The sequence below is a fragment of the Apteryx mantelli genome, chromosome 1, assembly GCF_036417845.1.
Source record: "Apteryx mantelli isolate bAptMan1 chromosome 1, bAptMan1.hap1, whole genome shotgun sequence".
NCBI lineage: Eukaryota > Metazoa > Chordata > Aves > Apterygiformes > Apterygidae > Apteryx > Apteryx mantelli.
Genome location: NC_089978.1, coordinates 69,245,831 through 69,266,228, shown reverse-complemented (window position 1 = coordinate 69,266,228; position 20,398 = coordinate 69,245,831).

Here is a 20,398-nt window from a genome sequence, read left to right as displayed (position 1 = left end):
GCTGGTACATGTCATTGCTTCCTGTTTCTCACAGGTGCTCAGGTAGTGAATTAGAGGCACAGAGCCTTGGCCTGAAACCTTTGCAGAAAGACTGCCTGTCCTCAGAGCTAGCCCAGATGGGAGATTTGAGAACAGCCCAGAGAAGGAACACGGCTGGGGAGAGGACAGTGATTGCCTTCATTTTCTTGCTTGAGTAGAATAGAAGCCTGTGGTTGAAACCAGATGACAAGAGGACAGGTGTCCCCCTCATCTTGGAGGTTCGATACTCTGCAGTGGCATGGCAGGAAGAGTTTATAGTGATGGGGAGAAAAAACCTGGGGGAAATGAGGGCTGACTGATTGGCAGGGTTAATACTATTCACAGCTTGGAGTAAAGTTTTCTCCTCTTGCATTTGTATGCCATACCTGTGAAGTGGGATGGACATCAGGAGATAGTTCACATGGTGGGAAACATAATACAGTGCATAGGAAAGTCATGACACCTGATATCCTTTGTACCTTTAATCATCCTCTCCATCCACATTTTCCACACCCAGTTGGTAATGCAGCAATGAGTCTGCCACAGACCATATCTTGGAGTAATAGACGTGAAATGCAAGAGGCACTGTAGGGTAATCAGATGGGTTTCTAGTTGTAGTCGCTAAATTGTCTCCTTTACTTCTCTAGTTGCTGTGCTGTGTTCCCCAGGTTATCTGTGTTGCAAAGTTCCTATTTTTTTCTTGGTTTGCACTTTCTTTTCATTAAATCCTCATACTCTCTGCTTGTATTCAAACAGTGTTGAGACACTTGTTTCTGAGGATAGGACATCAAGGATTGCAGAAAGCCTGAGACAGACGAAGCTGCAGCTCTACAGAGACATGACAGACATGCAGGAATAGCAAAAAGATTGTTTATTGCTTACTTCTAATTTCTGCACAGCTCATTGTTATAACCAGAAGCCACAATGAATGTCCCATAAAGCAGTTAGCCAGGAGGACTTCCCCAAGCATCAGTGATACATGCTGTTATGGAGACAGTTGGTCCCACCTGTCAAAGTCCCACCTGCTATCTTCTCCTCCTGGTATCATAGATATTGTTCAGGATACAACGGGTAAAGGCAATCCAGGTAGGATGGGGATTAAAGTCCATTCTGACCCTCCATTATGAGGGTATCATGATAGTATGAACATCCCTTGTTCCCTTTCCAAAATACAAAGATTTTCCCCCAATTACATCCCTTCCAGCTTTGCTCTCTCTTTAGCATAAAATGTGCTTCTTACTAATTATTGTATGGAGTGATGCTGCTGTAATTTATCACTAATCCACATAAGTTTTTTGGAGTAGAGACACATCCTTCCTATGGATTTATTACCTAATTGTACAGAGAACTGTAAACAACTGTTTATCTGAATATGACACAGCTGGTCTGTTTCCTCAGACTCAAAAGGATTCACTGTCACCCCTACCTCTCCTCTGAGCCTGAATTTTAACTTTCAAACAAACTCAAAGAAAATGTCATGCCAAATCATGTTTTTATGTGCCATTGCTTGCTATAGCATTGGGCCTGACACCAGGAGCATCCGTTGCATCTGTTCTCATGAGAGTGGAGATGGGTCATGTCCCAGACAGGTTTGCCAGTTGAAGGAGCAGGTGGACCCTGCCTGTGGTCTTTACAAGAGGGGACCACCCAGTTACAGATCCCGTAACCGTCTGTGGACATTACTATCTTACAGAAAAGATGGGTAACTACTTTCTCACAATTCATTTCCATATTCCCTTCCCATGCTCTTTGCTATCTGATTTCTCCACACTTTTTTGTCATTGTTACATATATTTAAAGCAAATTTATCTCCTTTTCCTGCCAGGTGTAGATTAGGTACCATTTGGAGAAGATATCTTTAGAGTTAGGTAAGGGATCTATAACTTGTTCCACACCATTCAACACTCTATTGACCAGGGCATAAAGGTTCATCTTTCTTGTAAGTACTGAAGTTACAAATATTGGAATGAATAGACAAATGGGCTTCTGTGATATCTTATAATCAATGTCCTGTTCCTTCTGCATTAACTTCATCTTCCTTCATCTTCCTTCAGCTTCCCTTCATCCTCCTCAGGTCCTGAATAAGACTCTATCTCTGTAACTGTAGGAATGGAGGGGAAAAAATTTTTAAAGACCCACTCAGAATAAGAGGAGAAAGCAGGTCTATTGCAAGCCATTTTCATCTTGTCTGCCTCACTAAAAGCTATGAACAAACCATCACCTGCCCTCCTTTCTCTGGATGGCTCTGTCTATTCTTGAGATCTGCTTGTCCTCCATACCAGTGTTTCCCCCAGATGGGATTATAATACTAAACAGACGGTTGGGATAAAGGCTCATAGCTGTTGTGAGTTGGACCATTAAGACAAAGATGTTTAATGGGTCAGGCCAGTATCTGAGGTAGCAAGCAAAACATAAGGCTCATCTAAAATGGAGATCACCTAGCAACATAGTCTGTCCATAGCTGACATAGTCTGTTAGTCAAGTGTTTGTATTCAAATAGGTTACAGACGCTGGCTTGTAATCCACTGAGCTAAGGAGCTTCATGAGCATGAAAACAATAGGGTGAAAGAGGAAGTCTTCAGAACACAGAAAAAGTGATAAAGAGGATTTTTTCCCAACAGAAACTAATATAATGAGTTTGAATTTGGACAATCTGCATTTCAGAGTGGCATCTAATTCCACTTCAGTATTCCATTGCTGGTCTTGTGAGTTCAGTAGAAACCTATATTGTGAATTTGTATTCCTATGAGTCTATCTATCTGAAGACTTCAGCTGAATACTGCAGAACTCATCAACCGAAAGGTTTGTGCCACAATCTGATAAATTTCAAGTACACCTCAGCTGAATCACACTGGTTCACAACTCCACTCAGTAATATTTTTACTAGAACAAAAAGATGACATGAAGTTCAGACTCATATCTATAGCTCAATTTCTTTATCCATCAGCTCTGACTGAAGAGAGGATGGTTAACCATGTTGCTTTTGTGGTGGCAGTGGGGGCAGTAGGAGCTACTCCATCTACCCAGAATATTGAGATTCCTGGGGAGAGACATGAAATATTAGGGTAAAAGAGCCAGAGAAGGAACTGAGTAACTGGGTAGTGAGAATGGGGATGGCTCAGTAGGCACAACATCAGCTTTCCTGCAATGACAGGACATTTTCTGAAATGTAAAAAGCCCCTGTGATTCCCTTCCCTCTTCCCCCTGTGAAAAGAAAGTGGATCCTCCTGAGAAATACTGGTAGTGTTCCTGTCCTCCTTCAACGTGTAGTTCAAAATCACAACTGCATGTTTCTAATTATCTTTATGGAATTCAGTTACTACACAAAAAAACAGGAGAAGTAGAAAAGCAGAAAAAAGATGGATGGAGGTCAAGAGTTCAGGTTATTCAGTAGGATGAATCCAGGTTGCCAAGACAAGACAGAGATATTTGTTGACTCTTTTTCCCTAATACCCTCTCCTTTCTACTCATCCTTATCCTGGTTACACTAATAGTTGTCTGTGTAGAACTCTCTTGGGAGGGAGTCACATTGTTTTGCAGTAAAACACCTCTGTGATATAGGAGCGGTATTTGAGAACAGTTTAGGTTATGGCAAGGTTTCTTCCAATAGTTCTTTGGAAATTGAGGAACATCTCACCTAACTCAAGCAATGAAAGACTTTTAACCATGACAGCAAGGTTGTAATTGTCCATGAAACAAATTAACCAACTTACTGAATCTCATAGAACATAGCAGCTAATAACAGTTATGTTGCTTTTTGAAGCTCTCTTCTCTCTCTCACTGATTGCAGGGGGAGTTTGGGGACTAGCCGTCTCTACGTCAGTGCCTAAAATTAGCTGGAGTAACCCCTATGCGGATGCTATGTGGTCGATTCAGTGCTGAATCAGTTTTTCTGGACTTTGTTTTTCTTCTCCAGGACTAAGTCCATCATTTCTTCCTTTGCCCTTTTCTTTCCTCTGTGCCCTGTATGCTGGTTACATGTGTATGTTTTATTCATGTCCTAGTGTTATCTGTCCTCCTGCTCCATTCCTCCTTTTTGTTTTTTCTCCTGTCATCAAGCCAGTGTACAATATCAGCTGCATCTGTTGTTTATTATTTATGCAGTGCTGTGAGGCTACTCTACAGAATGCCTTTTATATGTGAAGAACACTTCATTTATAACTAAAATACTGGGACCTCTCAGCTGGAATGGAACAGCCACGTAACAGCGCCAGTAACACAGCTCAATGGCTCTCAGAGAGAACCTGAAGAATACCATGTCTAATTGAAGCAACAAGGGATTTTTAACTACTGTAGGAAGAATGTAATTGCTTATGCTGGAAATTTGCCAGGACACTAGGGTTAACATTTCTACTCTTACAAAATGCACGCTGGGACCTTTAAATGACTACCACTAATTATAATTACCCCAAATAACATTGCTTAAACCAGGTTTTACTATCACATCACACCATCAACTTTATTATTATTAATGCATCCCTCAGACTGCTCTTTCTACAGCCTGCTACACAACAAAGTAATTCACAGAATGCTAATAAAGCTGTACCCAAATTCCTTTAAATCAGTATATTGGGCAGAAAAAAGTCCAGACTGAATAAGACTCCCAGTTTTAGGTGGTTTTTATTTGTAGTAAAATTTAAAACCATGAGAAAAATATAACTTGAAAAGAAAAAATGTAAGTGGGTAAGTGGATCTGACTTGTAAATTTAGCTCTACAGACATGGGTAGATAGAGGAAAAAAAAAAAAAAGGAGAAATCTTTCCCCTACTATGTTGTACAGTGGCTGAAAAGGCTGTGGACTTTCCCATAAATGTTGGGGAATGAAATTGTGTGCTTTGTGTACATTTGAATCTTATCCATCAATTCCTTAGCTCTTCCTACCCACATATGAAGAATAGTATCCATGCTGCTCCTAGGAATGCTTATAGCCTGAGCAGGATTTGTTCCTTAGCTTTTGAAGTCAAACAAGAGCTTCATGAATGTATTTAAACTTACATGACCAACATAGTTGCAATTTCATTAACTACCAACCAGGTTAAATTGGGGAAAAATTTGACTCACCATGTCTAATTTTGAAAGGTAACCACTAATGGCACACAGCAGCTACTTTTAATTGCATTTTTTTCTGCTTCTCCATTAACCATGGTTTAATGGTGCATTGCATATATTTAGATTTAAGTATAAAAGTATAGCTCTTTAGGTATAAAATCCTTATGAGTTATTTTAAATAACAGCCTATACAGGAAATAGCTGCCCAAATGCATAACAAATGCAGAGAGGCACGTGTTCAAGCATATACCACCAAGCTGTAGACAAAACACACATCACCATATTCAACTCCACAACTCCCACAACTTTTACCTAAAGCTTCAGTGGCTGATACCTTTGGCTCAGGCTCCAAAGCTGAAAAGATTGGGGCTTCTGGCCAGCCTGGGGAGTGAATGGCAAATCCCACCGCCTGCTGCACCGTGCAGTCCTCACTGCCCCTTGCACGACAGCCATTTGTGCTTTTAAACCTTTCCAAAGAGCCACGGGGGACACTCTCATGTAAAATCATTTTGGCCAAAGACGATGCCTCAGAGTCTGTCCAGGATTCAGATGGCAGCCGGTGCACAGCAGGGGGCCAATGCTACATGTTCACAGTTAGTAGCACTGCTTAGTGTATGGTCTATTAAATTTGGATTTGATTCCTGGGCTGTTTTGGGGCTTCTGCAAGAAAGATGTTCAACTTGAAGCATGCAAGTATGCACATTAGCTTTAATGGGACCACTCACGTGACCAAAGTTTAGTGTGTCTATTGCTACTTGAAGGAATGAGGCCTTGAGGTTTAGTTTTGCAAGGATGTCAATAGAGGCTTCTGCTAAACCAACGGGCTGGAAGTCAGGGTGCTGACAGCCCTTCCAGTGACTCACAGCATGATTTTTAGCAAGTCACTTCCCCCCTCCCTCCCATTTCTTTCCATAAAAGGATCATAATAAAGATTCACATCTCTCTAGCACACTTGGAAAGCAACACCCAGGAAGAGTTATCTGATTGTTTTCCTGAGGACACTGTCAAAGCAAATCAGATGATCCAATACCAAGAGTTCTAACAAAACATATTATCTCTCCCTACAAGCCTTGCCCCTCAAATATCTTTAACAGATCATGATTACAACAATCCTAGAAATGCACCTCAAAAGAGATTATCCTAAGATTTAGGGAAAATTCTAGCCCCTCTTCCTCCCTCTTGCTCTGGCTTTCTTGATGTACCAGCCAGAAACATCGATATGTGCAAGTAGTGTCTTCCCCCTTACTGGGTCTAAGGCTATGATATTATCTCATGTACTCATAGACTTTCTAAAACATGGGCTTGCTTTATGTGTGTGTTTTTATGAGTTATTTCCTTCATTTCTGCAGAGCTAAGAAAGCTGTCTGGTGAATAATATTACAGTATTTGCAGAATTTATGTTACCAGGAGTTAGATCTTGGGGAAGGATGGATGTTCCATTCTGCTGAAGATTTTGAAAACTGATTTTCTTCTGAAGAGGAATAAACCTGACTGTTCCAAGGCTTCACAAAAGTAAAACTTTGGCACAAATACTTCAAATCAATCTGAAGAGTTCAACAGAGTGCAATATTTTATGTCAGTGCTTACTTGTTTTTCTGTATTAAAATGTATAATAAAAGGTAAACATAACTGGAGAAGAAATTAATTTTAAAATGTCAAATAAAAATATATCAATCTTAAAATGGGATGCTCTTGATACTGGCAGAATTATTTTCTCTAGTCATATTGATAAACAAAATTATGGTGAAATGTACCCATTTAAGGAGGCATTTTTATTTACGATTAATATAAACATGAATAAAATAATATGTTGCCTAGTCCAGCCACCTATGGCCCCATCAAAGTTTCTTCAGCTAGCTCTCTTGTAAATGATAGTTGAACTAAAAGATAATGTCAGCTTCAAACACATAGGTATTCATAAGCCTGTGTTAGCTTGCAGAGATGGGAGACTATTAAACCCGTGTTCTTTTAACTTTCAAGCTGAGCTTGACTTGGAATTCACTGAGACACCACAAACGTGCAACTCCCTCTTTTCAGGCTAAGTTGCAGACTATGTAGCTGGACTGTAGCTCTCCCAGAGATGGCACACCACTGAGAAATACTACACGCTGGTAAGGCAGCCGAGGCAGCCGGAGGTGCTTGTTGAGTGTGACGACTGATGTGCACGCTCGGTGGCCATGGAGATGAGTATCATGCCTACCGCAAAATGCCAGACTCCTGTGGTATGTGACAGCGTGAAATGAGCATTCGATAGACCATGTGGCTGATGTCTCAGAATTCACACAGCACTTCCCTGAGCCCCAGAAAAAGTTAAGTTTCCAGAGTAATACAGATGTTTGGCTGCCTGTTTGTACTGCCACGTGCGGTTAAAATATCTTTGCAAGGAGCTGTGAAGTTTGGTGCTCTGCTCCAGCATCGAGTTCCCTCAGGGAATGGCTGAAGTTACTCTGGCGGCTGACTCGCACTGCCCTGGCTGTTTGGAGTTTGTTTCTCAACTGACATGCTAGTAATTCAATACTGTTTTTCAATCATCGGATTTGTCTGGTATTAGGAACTTATGCTAAAAATGTCTCCAAAAACATGCTGCAAAGTTTCTATTATTTCTACTGCACAACTTGGGATTAGGCTGCTTTAATGATTGCTTACTGAGAAGAGTAGACTAGGTAATCTAAAACTGGGTGTATGAAGTCTTTAAGAAGCAGGTTGTAGTCCGAAGAAATATCAACCATTGCATGCTGAGAGGTTAATTCTTCATTGTTCAGTATAGGTTTTATTTAATTTAAATTCATATCAAAAATATAATATAATATATAATTTGTATAATTATATATATTATACATAATATATGTATATATAATATATGTATAATATATTATAATATAAATTTTTATAATATAATATAATTTGCTTCACACTAAAACACTGGAAGGCACAAGGCAAACACTAGACACCTACTGCAATAAGAAAAAGGAAGAAGAAAAAAAGTTAAAACAACCCATGCAGTCTAAGTCACAAGATACACAGTATTTCTGTGTCTAAACTGAGGCATTTAATTACTAGCTGAGTAGATTACACTCAACTACAGAAATCATAAATACATGTGGAGGCTGTTCTGCAGCCTGGCTCAGTTCTGTGTCTTAACAGCTATAGAAATAAGGAGACAAAACACACCTGCATTATTAGATCTTTTAAAATTTGTCATTGAAGGTGGCTTTTTGTTATTCTAAATGAATCATTAACCTGACACCTTCCGCCAATATAAAATGTAAATGTACAGAGGAATCTCATTTTTAAAAGCTATTTACAGCCTCAAATTCCTTTTAATCTCCACGGGGTTTTGTCATCATTATACAGTGCTGGAAGGAGCATGCATACTCAACAGGCACGCAGACACCTTTCCTCCCAGAGAGACTTTGCTTCAAGCTAAGGAATCCCAATAACTAAATTAATATAATCCAGCCATACAGAAACCATGAGCTTTGCAGGGATTTCTCCCCCCTCCCCACTCCTTTTTTATGTTTGAAGTTCTTCAGGCAGGATATTTACACTGTCAGCTAATTTCTGGTGTGGAGGTAGTTTGGGTAGCAGGATAAACAATTTATCTGTGTAAACAGATAGGTATCTTAGAATAAGCTGGCAATCGTCACAGCAAAGACTCACAAAGCAGCAATTTCTTTACTGTGAGGAAAAGTATGTTTTGGCCAGATAGCTGTCTTGCTATATAACTACAAAGGGGACAAGGCAAGGGAGGTTTATGGATGATTTATGCAGATTTTAGGACATACTTAGTGGAAGTCAGCCCAATGGGCAAGGGCAAAATGTGTGATGCTTTGAAGTGCTGACTTTGACTGACTACATACAGGTACATACTACCTGTGCCTCAGCTCCACTGGGATTTCAGAGCAGAGGAGCTAACTTCACCTACTCCTCTCCATATACGTTGTTTTCTTTTCTGGCAGGGGAAATAGCTGAAATTGCATTCCTTTAATCTGCTGACCATAGTGTTACTGCATACATTGTTGATTTCTCATCTCTAGCTTGTCTCTAAATTTCCATCTCTCACTTCCCCTTTGTGGAAGAATGATCTCCACCCCTTTGCTGCTGTCTCCTGCCCTCAATAATTGGACTTTTATTTTTTGGGGATATGAAGTGCATTTCTTACTGGCTTTCTGTGAATCACCTAGCGAACATGTTTTTGCTAACCTATGTTCAGCTGTCATTCATTCACATTTTCATTTTCCTGCTCCAAATAACTTTGGAGATTGACATCTATTTTGTAACAATGCCTCAGTGTCCACTATTAAAGAATCTAGAAAGCAAAGATTACAGACCTCTTTGAAACAAACAGATCCATTAAGCTCTCAGCCAATACCTCTTAGCATGGCAAAATCAGCTGCAAATGCCTTTTGCTTGCAACTCCACTGGTTGCAAACAGTGCTGGCACCTGGGGCTAGCTGGCAGTCCAGGTGACCAAGAGAGCCTGGAGATCTCCTGTCCCACAAAGCCGACGCTTGACATGGCTGTGTAGGCAGCTAGCAGGAAAAGCTGTGCTTTACAAAGACTCTGGTTGGTACCCTGCAGTGACAGATATTTGTTTCTGGTGGCGTCACTGAAGGGAAGCAGACATCACCTGTTCTGGGCACTGCAGAGCATACCCACATCTCATCGCCTGCCCGGGAGCAGCAGGGAGGTGAGGCTGACGATTTCTCCCTTTCCATGACTACAGGTTGTCTCCTGGGTCAGGGGAGAGAGGCCTGGGTAAGGACAACACTAGGCACAGGTTATTCCCACAGCTATTGAAGGGAATGGGAGATGTTTCTCAGAACAGAAAGGCTGTTGAGTTGTTGCTACTTCGTGTTGCAGGGAAGGTGACTGCTACATAGAAAAGGGTCAGTAAGAGGCTCTTTTACTTTAATTCCTTCCACTGAAATCCCCCTATATCTCTGCTTCATGAATAAGTTGAAGCCGTAGGGTAAACCCACCTGTCTCTGTCATAGGTTTCTCATCCAAGCAGAAAACATATTGCAAAGATCCAAATTCTGCTGTTGTTGTGTCTATACAGCAATAGTATGGATCATGGTTGCATTTTTATAGTTAAGGGTAAGCTTGAGAGCATACCAATTATCACATGCTACATTTGTGTTGGGTTGGGATATGCAAACATCTTTTGGGCAAAAATACAGGAAAATTCCTTGGCAGAGAAACTCCATTGCTCTCAGTGAAAAGTGTGTATGAATTAGAGTGGATCTTTCTTTCTGGGGCCAGTTAGAAAGTGCAGGTGCAACACACTCATATCTACAGGACAGTTTCTGCACAACTATGTCAACGTCTGTTTTTCACTGGCATTTTATTCCAATTAATGGCTGACACCAATAAGGAAAAGTAATTTCTGCCTCAGTAGCATTTATTTGGTTATGTAGCTTGGATTACAACTACACACACCACTTATTTTTTTTTTCACAGAACTAACATGGGAGTCTACCCACTTATACCAGAGGTATTGACAGCATCTGTTCCATCAGATCAAGGCCTGTTAAATCAAAAGGTACTATTATGATAATTTAACCTAACTTTTTGTATAACACAAGTCAGAGAAACTCAAATACTGTTTCCTTGTCAGGCCCCAAATATCTATTTTATCCATAGGATGTTTTTTAGAAATAAATTAAATTAAGGATCATACATGATGGAGAAGTCATCAGAGCACCTGTTAATTTGTTCCATAGTTAATTCCACTAATGCTTAAAGAGGTGCCTTATTTACAGCTTGAATTTATCTAGCTCCAGCTTAAAGGAACTGAATATCAGCATGTTTTTTTCTCCTGGAGTACAGAGCAGTTGTCTACAGGAAATCTTTTCCCTGTATAGGCACTTGTAGATCATGATCAACAACTTTTGGTCCCTTAAACAAACTCAATAAATAAAGCTCTTTGAGTATCTCACTAAGTTTTATAGACGACAAATTGCTCTTGTGGCCCTCCTTTGAGCCTTTTCCAGTTTTTCAACATAATCTTCCAATGCATATATCAGGCCTAGACACACTGGCTACATCTGCAGTAGTAAATTAAACAAGAAATGTTTCTGGGCATTTGAACCTGATTGTCCCTAGTGCTAAACTGTTAGTACAGGGTCTGGTGTGGCTTTGGCCTGGATTGGTGAGACAGACTGGCTCAGGCCACACAACGTCTGAGCATGGTTTGGGGTTAGCACAAGCCAGAGACCAGTTCCAGCAGGCAGCTTGTTTGCTGTGGTACAGAAGTTAAGATTGCAGGTACGGAGGTGGCCCCTTTCATGCCAGCCATCCTCAGAGCTGGCAAGAAGCACAATTTACTCATAGAGACACGGGCAGTCAGTGCTCTAGAATGGCATTACAACACTGTATTTCAAGAGGGTAATACCACCTTGTTGCTTCTTTTTGTTATCCATTGCTCATGCCTCCGAAACTATACTCTTCACTGTCCTGTTGCCCTTGGAGCTTGTAGTGACTTTATTATCTGCTACATCCCCCCAAACCTTTTCATTGTCCAAGGATCCCAGGATACTGTATCTTTTTCTTATTACAGGAGGGTATTGCAGCAAAGTTTTTGTTTCTAAAGACATATTTTTGGATTTGACTATGTATGATATTCATGTAAGCATACTTTATGAATGTAGGCAGGTTGACCTACCTAAACATCCTGCTCTCATCATGATATATCACTTCACCATTCTTAGTGGAAATTATTTTAGAATTCATTCCAGAAAATAATACTAATGAAAAGGATAATAAATAGTATTAGGCCAAGGAAAGATTTTTCTGGCATCCCCCCTAGTAATTCTAAAATTTCTGTAGGGGAATTTTTTGCCCTTTGCAATTAATGTTTGAGATGTATCAGATATCCCATAGTTTTGGCTATACTGATTTCACATAGTGTCATATTTTAAAATAAGAATGCCACACAATTCTTACTCAAAGGCCTCATAAAAGTCTGTTTGGTCCATCAAAATTGCAATGCCTCATGCTAGAGGTGTGCACAAATTCTTTTTGGTGTCATTAGAGCATAAAGTATTTAGATACCTGCAGCCTGAGTTTCCCTTTTAACACTGAGGAGACACTGCACCAAATTTTGATTGCCTGTACAGCCCTATTCTCATGTAGCAGCTTCCCTTCAGGAAAGAGGGGTACCTATCAGTAGATAGTGGATGGAAACACAGAAGCAGCTGGATCCAGCTCAGCACATCTGGGTCTGCACTTGAGCCCGTGTTACAGAGTAGTGCAGGGCTGTGTTGTCTCCACTCAGTGTGCACGTGAGTTGAGCCTGACTTGCCAGTGGACTTGCTTATAAATATACTCCAAAAGAGCTCAGGCTCCATAGCTGAAATAATTTACTCAATCCATTCTTTGGGAAAAAGCTGCTAGAGATGGACAGATACACCTGTGGATGGACAGAGACACTGAGGAGGCCTGTCTCTGCCTGGCTGGAGTCACTCATACTCCATGACTCATATCACCATTTTCTAATGCATCTCCTTTAGAGAGCTTGCACAGCTTGAGTCCGTTGCCACAAGATGGATTTAACAAGACAGCACCATTTAGGTTGTTGCTTTCTTCACTGAAGAGTTGCATGTCTGTCTTGTGACTGTCTGCCCTGGAAGGAATTATTTGAATTGTCTTGTCTGCATGGCAGTAGGAAGGAAAGATAATAAAACTTTTCACAGAGGACGGTAAGTAAGGGTGACGGAAACAAGTTGAATCCAGCCAGCCCTGGATTTCAGCCTTCTAAGAGACTTTCCCTGTCATTGTAGGCCTTGGGAGAAAAGTATGTCAACTGAAAATCCTCCTGCATTTGTAGATACATGTTTTTTGTGATAACCCGGATATGTTTGGCTCTCCCAGTTAGAGAAGAATTACATTCCCAGCCTGAAATAAAACTTTTTTTTTCACTGTTAGCTACAAGATCCAAGCTGTTTTTTCATCTTTTGTCATCACTAGATAGTGCTTGTGTTTCAGCTTCACACTATCCCATAACAGGTTCAGATCCCATAACAGGTTCAGCCAGTGCATATTTCACATCATCTGCTGATAGTTTTCAGGCGAGGGGATCAGATCTTTTGAAGCTCTTAATGGCTATAAAATGTATCGACCTCAGCAATGAATTCACAGCAATGGGTTTTCATGTCTTTGTTAATGCTAGACCATAGAATGATCTGTGGGATCAAGATCATGGGTAAGTTTGCACAAATGGGTGGCTTAAATTAATCTGGTTTTACTCTACAATTGGATTACAACAAGTTTATGCAAATGGTCATATGGCAGGTAGTAACTTTTTAAGATGGAGTAATTTGATTGCTTACAAACTTATCATCATACCATAAGATATCTTGGTGCAGTATCTCAGTCCATATCTATTCTGGATACCTCAGAGGTTCATCATATATTAATAAAGATTTCAGTGAGGTTTCAATGGAAAAAAAGATGTAGAAATGTAGGTACAAAGTCCAGTAGCTATTGAATTGTGCTATTGATTTGTTTCTCAGATGTTGGGTCATGACCACTTAGAGTGCATATGAAGAGGATGGGTTCAAAAGGTAAGTTTACAATGTGTTAGGAAAAGCATGTTTAAGTGACAGTGGTTCAGTATTTTCAGCGCAGGTGATCTGAGGTCCTTTAAATAGCTTTTGTTGCTGGGAGAAGCCCCATTCTTGCAGGATGGGGAAGGATTACACCTGTGAAGGGTGAGGACAGATGTTCTTACTTATCTGCACTAGAAAAACCGAGCTGCTGCAGATACAGAGACATTGCAGGAAATGTCAAAAAGACTACCAAAATAGGGGAAATACAGTGCTAGTCTGAGAGATCCTGAGCACAGCTGGATTTGAGAAGCCTTGTCATAAATGCCAGATATGTCTTTCTGCTTAGCAGATTATTTCTTCCATATGTCCAGAAAAGAAAGAATATAACCACGTCTGGAAATATGTTAACAAATGCCAAAAAGCACTTTACTTGTGATTTTGACACACCTTCATGAAAGATCAGCTCTGGGTCGCCTTATCTCACCCTGCAGGACATTTCTTCCTCATTCCACTTTTTTCTTCTTCCCCTTCCTCAAGTTGGCTGGCTTCTGATTCCAAGAGTTGCTTGTTTTTGTTTTCTTTTTTTTTCTCTTTTCCTTTCTCTTCCCCACCTATACTAACTGCTCCCTTCTCCTCTTTCTCCCTGAAAGACCAGAGAAAAACAGTGCAGAAGAGGTAATGTGATTTAAAGGCACAGAGCCTCATTGAAAGACCCTGGAATTTTTGCTCTGAAATTTTTGAGGATCCCTTGCACTTTCTGCCCTTCGTGCCTCCTGTAAGCGAGAGATGTTTCATATGGCCACACAGGTTGGCTATGTCCCAAGGACAGAACAAGGAGCAAAATGAAGGGTCCTTCAAGATTTCACTTTTGGGCTTGTGGACTGTTCCTGCAGGAGGGATCACAATGGGCAGATTTTAAAGCTACTTTCTGGTGGCTAAGGATTCAGACAGACTCTAAGAGATTTGCATTGCTAGGTATCCTGAGCTTTTACAAGTCTGGAAGTTTTATCTGAGCTAATTCTGCTCTTCTGTTTTCTGGTCAACCTACAACCTGGATCTACAGGTTTTGGAAGCCCTCCCACTGTTAGTGGACTTCCTCAGGATATATTGTGCATATCTGCAAACACATGGGAGTGTGGCACCCAAAACCCCAGCTGAGAGCTTCTAATATACAGCTGCATCTCACTGTGTGCAAGGGTGCAACCCCTCCAGCTGAAGTTGTGCTCACATTATGTCAGCAAGTGTTGGGCTCTTCTTGGTATTACATTTTTTTTTCCTCCTCAGGGAGCTGCAAAAGGAAACTGCATTGTCATGATGAAAGATGATTTACCATCTGCGTTGCCCCATGAACGATTTGTCCCTATACGTTGCTGAGATTACACCCCTAAAGGGCTGCAGCTCCACAGTGGCAGCTAGCTGCTCTTGCTCAAGGAAAGGGAAGTGTGCAGGCGTTATCATGAGGAGGTGGAGTCATTTGAACAATTAAACAGCACCATCTGCAGGCTCCACGCTCCCCATGGCCTTGCACTAGCCACGGTGAGTGTGCAAATACCGCGCTCCTCCACACAGGAAGACCTTGCCCGGCTGGAGACAGGGTTTAAATGGCAATTAAATGAAAGGGAGCAGAGATAGAGCAGAGGGTGGATGACGTCCTCTCCTGGATGTGGGACAGCACTAAGCTCCCTCACAGCTGGGATACACACCTGGACGTCTGAATATGGTCACGGGATGTGCTGATGAGCATAGGCTGGTGGATGTTTCACTCATGCCTGTATGGGTATTTTATTCCATTCTATTGATTGCCTTTTTCTCACCCTTTTCAATTTACCTCTTTGAATCCAAACAGCTGATGGGTCTAATGTCAGGAGGCGCCTAGGGGAAGGAGGGTTTCTCTTCTTTTAAACCCTGAAGGGTTTAGTCCATTCCTCTGTGGATAAAAATGTCCTGAGAGGCCAGGGCTGTGCAGGTCCAGCCTTTGAATGGTGCTTGTGACAGCACACGCAACATGTATGCTGATCTGCTTTGTCTCCCAGATGGCAAGTCTGGGCAGGGTTGTTGGTGTGCATCGCTGCTGGAGGCTGTGCAAGTAGATATTGGTCTGTGCAGGTGGCGCATATGGCCTTGGAGTAATAGCCTCAAGGTAGGCCTGGTCAGGGAGGAGTTTGACTAAGACCTCATAGACACAGCACAGTTCAAGACATCATTTTAAAAGAGAAATCTTTCTCTTTGGTTACAGCCACTTACTGGACAACATCAGTAAGAGCTTTGTTAGCTTCCTTTGCCCACCAGTCCAGAGAGTATTGGAGCACCCTGTCGTGCCTTTGCATCAGGGAAGATTGTATGACCCGCCCCTTCCAGGAAAAACTACCATGAGGGAAAGTCTGCCTAGGAGGAAGTGGGAGTCATCTCGTGTCTGTAAATGTGCTCTCTCTAGGACTCGCTTTTCCATTAAAAAGAAAAAAAACAAAAAAAAACCAGTTTTCCTTCACTTCACAAGGGAGACAAAGACAGAGCAAGAGAGAAGGACAGTGAATGAGTGACAAACTGATATTTTAACATTGATAACTTTCCCTTTAAATCACAAACTTCTTTATTCTTAAGCCTGCTGCTGCTGCCACATAAAAATGCCTGCTGAATTCCTGACTACTCTTAAATCATCAGCACTATGTATGAACCTTTGTGAACATTTTTCTGCTGATACTTTTCTTTTATTAATATCTCTGCTGTCTTGTAGGAATCCTACTAAAAGAACCATGACTGTTTTTTTTTCTCTTTCTTTTTGAATGTTGAAGGCCTACCTCTTTCTTTTCAATACGGCATTTTCCTGAAATTCACCTGGGGAATTTCATCTCCAGCCCAGCTGCATCTTTCTGACAGATAGGCAGAATGAAAGCAAGTTTAGTTTGTTCTCCAGGTATAATACCAATACCTAGCAAGAAAAATACCAAAGCCACTAAAACCAAACACTCTTAAAAAGCTAAGTGTTAAAGCTGAAAGATATTTTGTGCTCCACAACTTTGTGCCATGTTGTGTTCCCTCACCTCCAGCTTTGCTTCTGACGTGTTCTCTGTTCAGAGCAGCAGTTGTCTTCTCCTGTATTTATGGGTGTGTGTATCTGGGCCCGGACCTCAGCTGGAGTTCACTGTTTTTGCTGGAAGTCTTCTCCAAGTATTCGCAGGAGGGCTGCGACAGCTGGGAGTGGAGTTTCTATCTCATAGGAGCTGGGCCTGTGGCCAACGACACTCCTGCCCACGCTAGTTACTGTTGGTGTGACCTGGGGCTCCCCAAGGGGAAACCCCAGCTACAGAGGTGCCTCTCTCTGCCCTGAGGATAGCTCTGGCACTCTATGCCAAGATTTCTAACCTTATCTTTGTCTCAGTTGCCCTGGTGACACCACCCTGTGATCAATGCCACAAAAGTCTGGCTCTTCCCGAAAAGGACCTCAATAATACCTGCTCTGAGGGCTGTACAGGTGGCATGGTGCTGTAGAAGGTTTCATGTTGCCAGGAGAGACAACTGATCATTAGCTGTTGTCTTGGGAGTGCCCTGGGGCTTCAGTAGCTTCCAGGATGTCTCAGCTCCAAAAAGTGTGGTTGCCACCCTTCCAATCAGATCAGTGCCTAAACCAGTAAACCATCCTTCTGTAGCACACTGGGAGCAGTATACTCTGAGATGCATTGTCATCCAAGTCTGTGACCTTCTAAATTTAGACAAATCAGAATTGTTACTGTATATAGTGAAAATATCCCACAGCAAGCTCTGTCTCTGATGACCTTCCTGAATGAAATCTAAATGAAGACTTTGCAGCAAAAGCCGACAGATAGGTTGCATTCAATATTGGCATTCCAGTTTGGCTCAGGAGGAAAAGAAGTATTAATGCTATTGCACAAGGCTCTGGTGTGACCTTATGCAGGATGTAGGACGCAGCCATTGCCACCGATGTTCAGGTAAGAGGAATTTCAACAGAAAGAGGGATGCCATGCTGGGAAGGCTTAAAAGAGCAGACTGAAAGAGTCTAGTCGGTGTGCCTTTACCACACAAAGAGGAAGAGAGGGGATAGGCTTGCAGTCCATAAATAGAGCAAGGATGGAGAAGAGCTGTTCTCAAAACTAGAGGACAGTGTGGCACAATAATAAAAGTTATTAAATTAGTCTTTAATAAAATGTAGACTGGAAATGATCAGCCCATGTTTCATCATTGGAGCAGTGGGATTTTGGCAGAGCCTTCCAGTCAGAGTGAAGGGGACCAAACCCCTAACTACTCTTAAGATTAGTTCTATTTTATGGAAGGATTTACATGACAGATGCCTCAGGGAGCATGACCACGGCTCAATAATGGGTCTTTTCAAGCCCTGCATTCAGTCATTTCATCAGTGTAAAAGTGCTTCTTACCAAGGATCAGACTAAATACCATACCACTAAAGAGCTGGTGCCCTGATGTGCACGCTGCTGTTCCTTCTCATTAGATGGAAGCTGGCTGACAAGTGTGCAACTGCTGCAGAGTGCCAGTGCTTGCCCATAGCAGGGTGCATATTCCATACCTGAAACCCCACTCTCTCATCGTAGGAGCTTTTGGAAGGAAGTCCTGGGAAAGCTAGGGCGCCAGTTCCCAGAGGTTGTTATAGACCTCAGCCAGTCTAGAAGGGGGAAGGGGGAAGCAAGCAGGAGTGGCAGGGAGAGCAGTAAGGGAAGCTGGGAAGTTACTGGTGGCTATGCAGAAGCAGTAGTACCAGTGGCGTTTCCACTCACCTATTCCCAGCAGCCAAAACAGAGATTCCTACTTTTGGATCCAGTGATTTACCACGGACCATTGACCAGCACACTTTGGGACAGGCCACATCCTCATCCAGGCATGGATATTCACTTAACTGCCTGGTCCAAGTGCACTGCTCTTTCTGAGAGCCCTGTGAAGTTGCAGGCAGCCCTCACTGTCAGCTGCCTGTGACTTTTGACCATTAGTGTGGTGGTAGCTAGGTGTGGATTAGTATAGTATGTATAGTCCTGTGGTAACAGTCTCTTCCACAAAGGTTTTTGCAGTCTAAATATACTAGGCAAGAGGGAATAACCTGGATTTTCCTCAGCAGTGCAATTACACTAGGGATTCAGATGCTCCTTAGCTACTATCCAGCAACTCCCACAGAGTTGCCATTCTCCCTTGGGCAGCTGTCTGCCGTTATACAAAGACAGGGATTCCTCCAGCCTAGGTGTGCTCCTTCAGATTGAATTCCCTGGCTGTCACGGTTTTAAGCTTGGCCTGATTCATGGGGAAACATCCTTTGGGAACTGCCAGGGGCTCCATGGAGCTGGAACGGGGGGAGCGCAGCAGCAAGTGCTGCACAGGCCTGGCAGTTTACCCTCTGCAATAAGTGCTGTTCCTCCCATCTGCTGCCCTCCCACTGAATGCTTCTTGCTGGAGCAAACACAGCTCTATCCACCTGGTTCCCTTACTCATTCATGCTTTTAAATTGTTAATGGAGAAGATTGCAACCACTCTGGGTGGCCCAATGTGGCTGGAGCAAAGACACCTATTTCCTCCTTCTTCCGTCTTAAGATATCTGGACTTCCCTTACTGTGCTGAAAACTTTCAACTCATTTCTCAGGCAGTGCACTTCTGTGAAGACTGTACTGGGAATTAAGGGATGTGTTTCCACTATGCAGTTTGTGTGCTTAAATAAGCCATTTCTGTTTCCTTATTTGTTCATCAGAAATGAGGATTTGACCTATGAGCGTAGTACTGATTATTGCTTGAACTCTACAGCAGATTCTTTCAGTCCATAATGGATTATGTTTTTCTGGATGGAGGGAAACATCCAAGACTTGGATGCCTCTGCTTGTGTACCAGAGTAGGCAGACACAGGCCAGCTCAGGTCCAGAAGCTGGTAGTAATATTAGAACAGAGCTCCCAGCAGGTCTTAATGGCTTTGACATAACTCCACTTTTACTTGTTTTGTTTGGTCTTCCGGAGGAGCCGGCTCAGGCCTAGGCAGTTTGCAGACCACACAAAGACAGCTTCAGTCTGTCTGCATCCATCGGTGCCTATATATAGACCCAGAACAGAAACCTATGGGAACTGAGAGTCTAACACTAATGTCACCAGTCTTCCAGTAATGAATATGTGTTATGGAAAAGTCTCACAGTTGAAACAAACCTTGTTGGTGAATCTAATCAACATTTCTAATCCAAGTCAACAAAGTAAGCTTTGTTTATTAAAAATTTACATAACACTCTATTGGTTTTCCTGTTAGGTTTCTTCACTGCATGCCCTGAATAGCAGAAGAGGAAAAGGTTTACTCCTCAATAAGGGATATTTTGTTGTTTGCAACACCATTAAATGTTGCTGGAAATGTCTGTTGCACATTTTGAAGTAAAAATATCATGACCAGAATGTGACAGAAATGGAAATAGCACTAGGTTACAGGAGGGTTAAACGAAGATGAGAAGATTCTGCAACACACAGTTGCAGAAAAACAACAAACTTTACTTTTAGCTCCAGCATGCAAAATGATTAGAAGTGAAATAGAGCAGAGATTTTTCTAGAATGGACTTCAATTTATGCTGAATATTCTAAAGGCAAAGCTGTGAAATTCAAGCACCTCCAAACTGTATGGTTGGATTCTGCCTTCAAAAATGCCTAATCTCAAATTCTTTTTCTTTTGTAGTTTATGGGCTGTGATGGTGCTTTAGACCTTGCCAAATATAATATTGCAGGAGCGTAGAATTACATGTTCTATGACTTGAAAGACCAAGAAGGCTGAAAATATTAGCATTTATTTCCTGTTG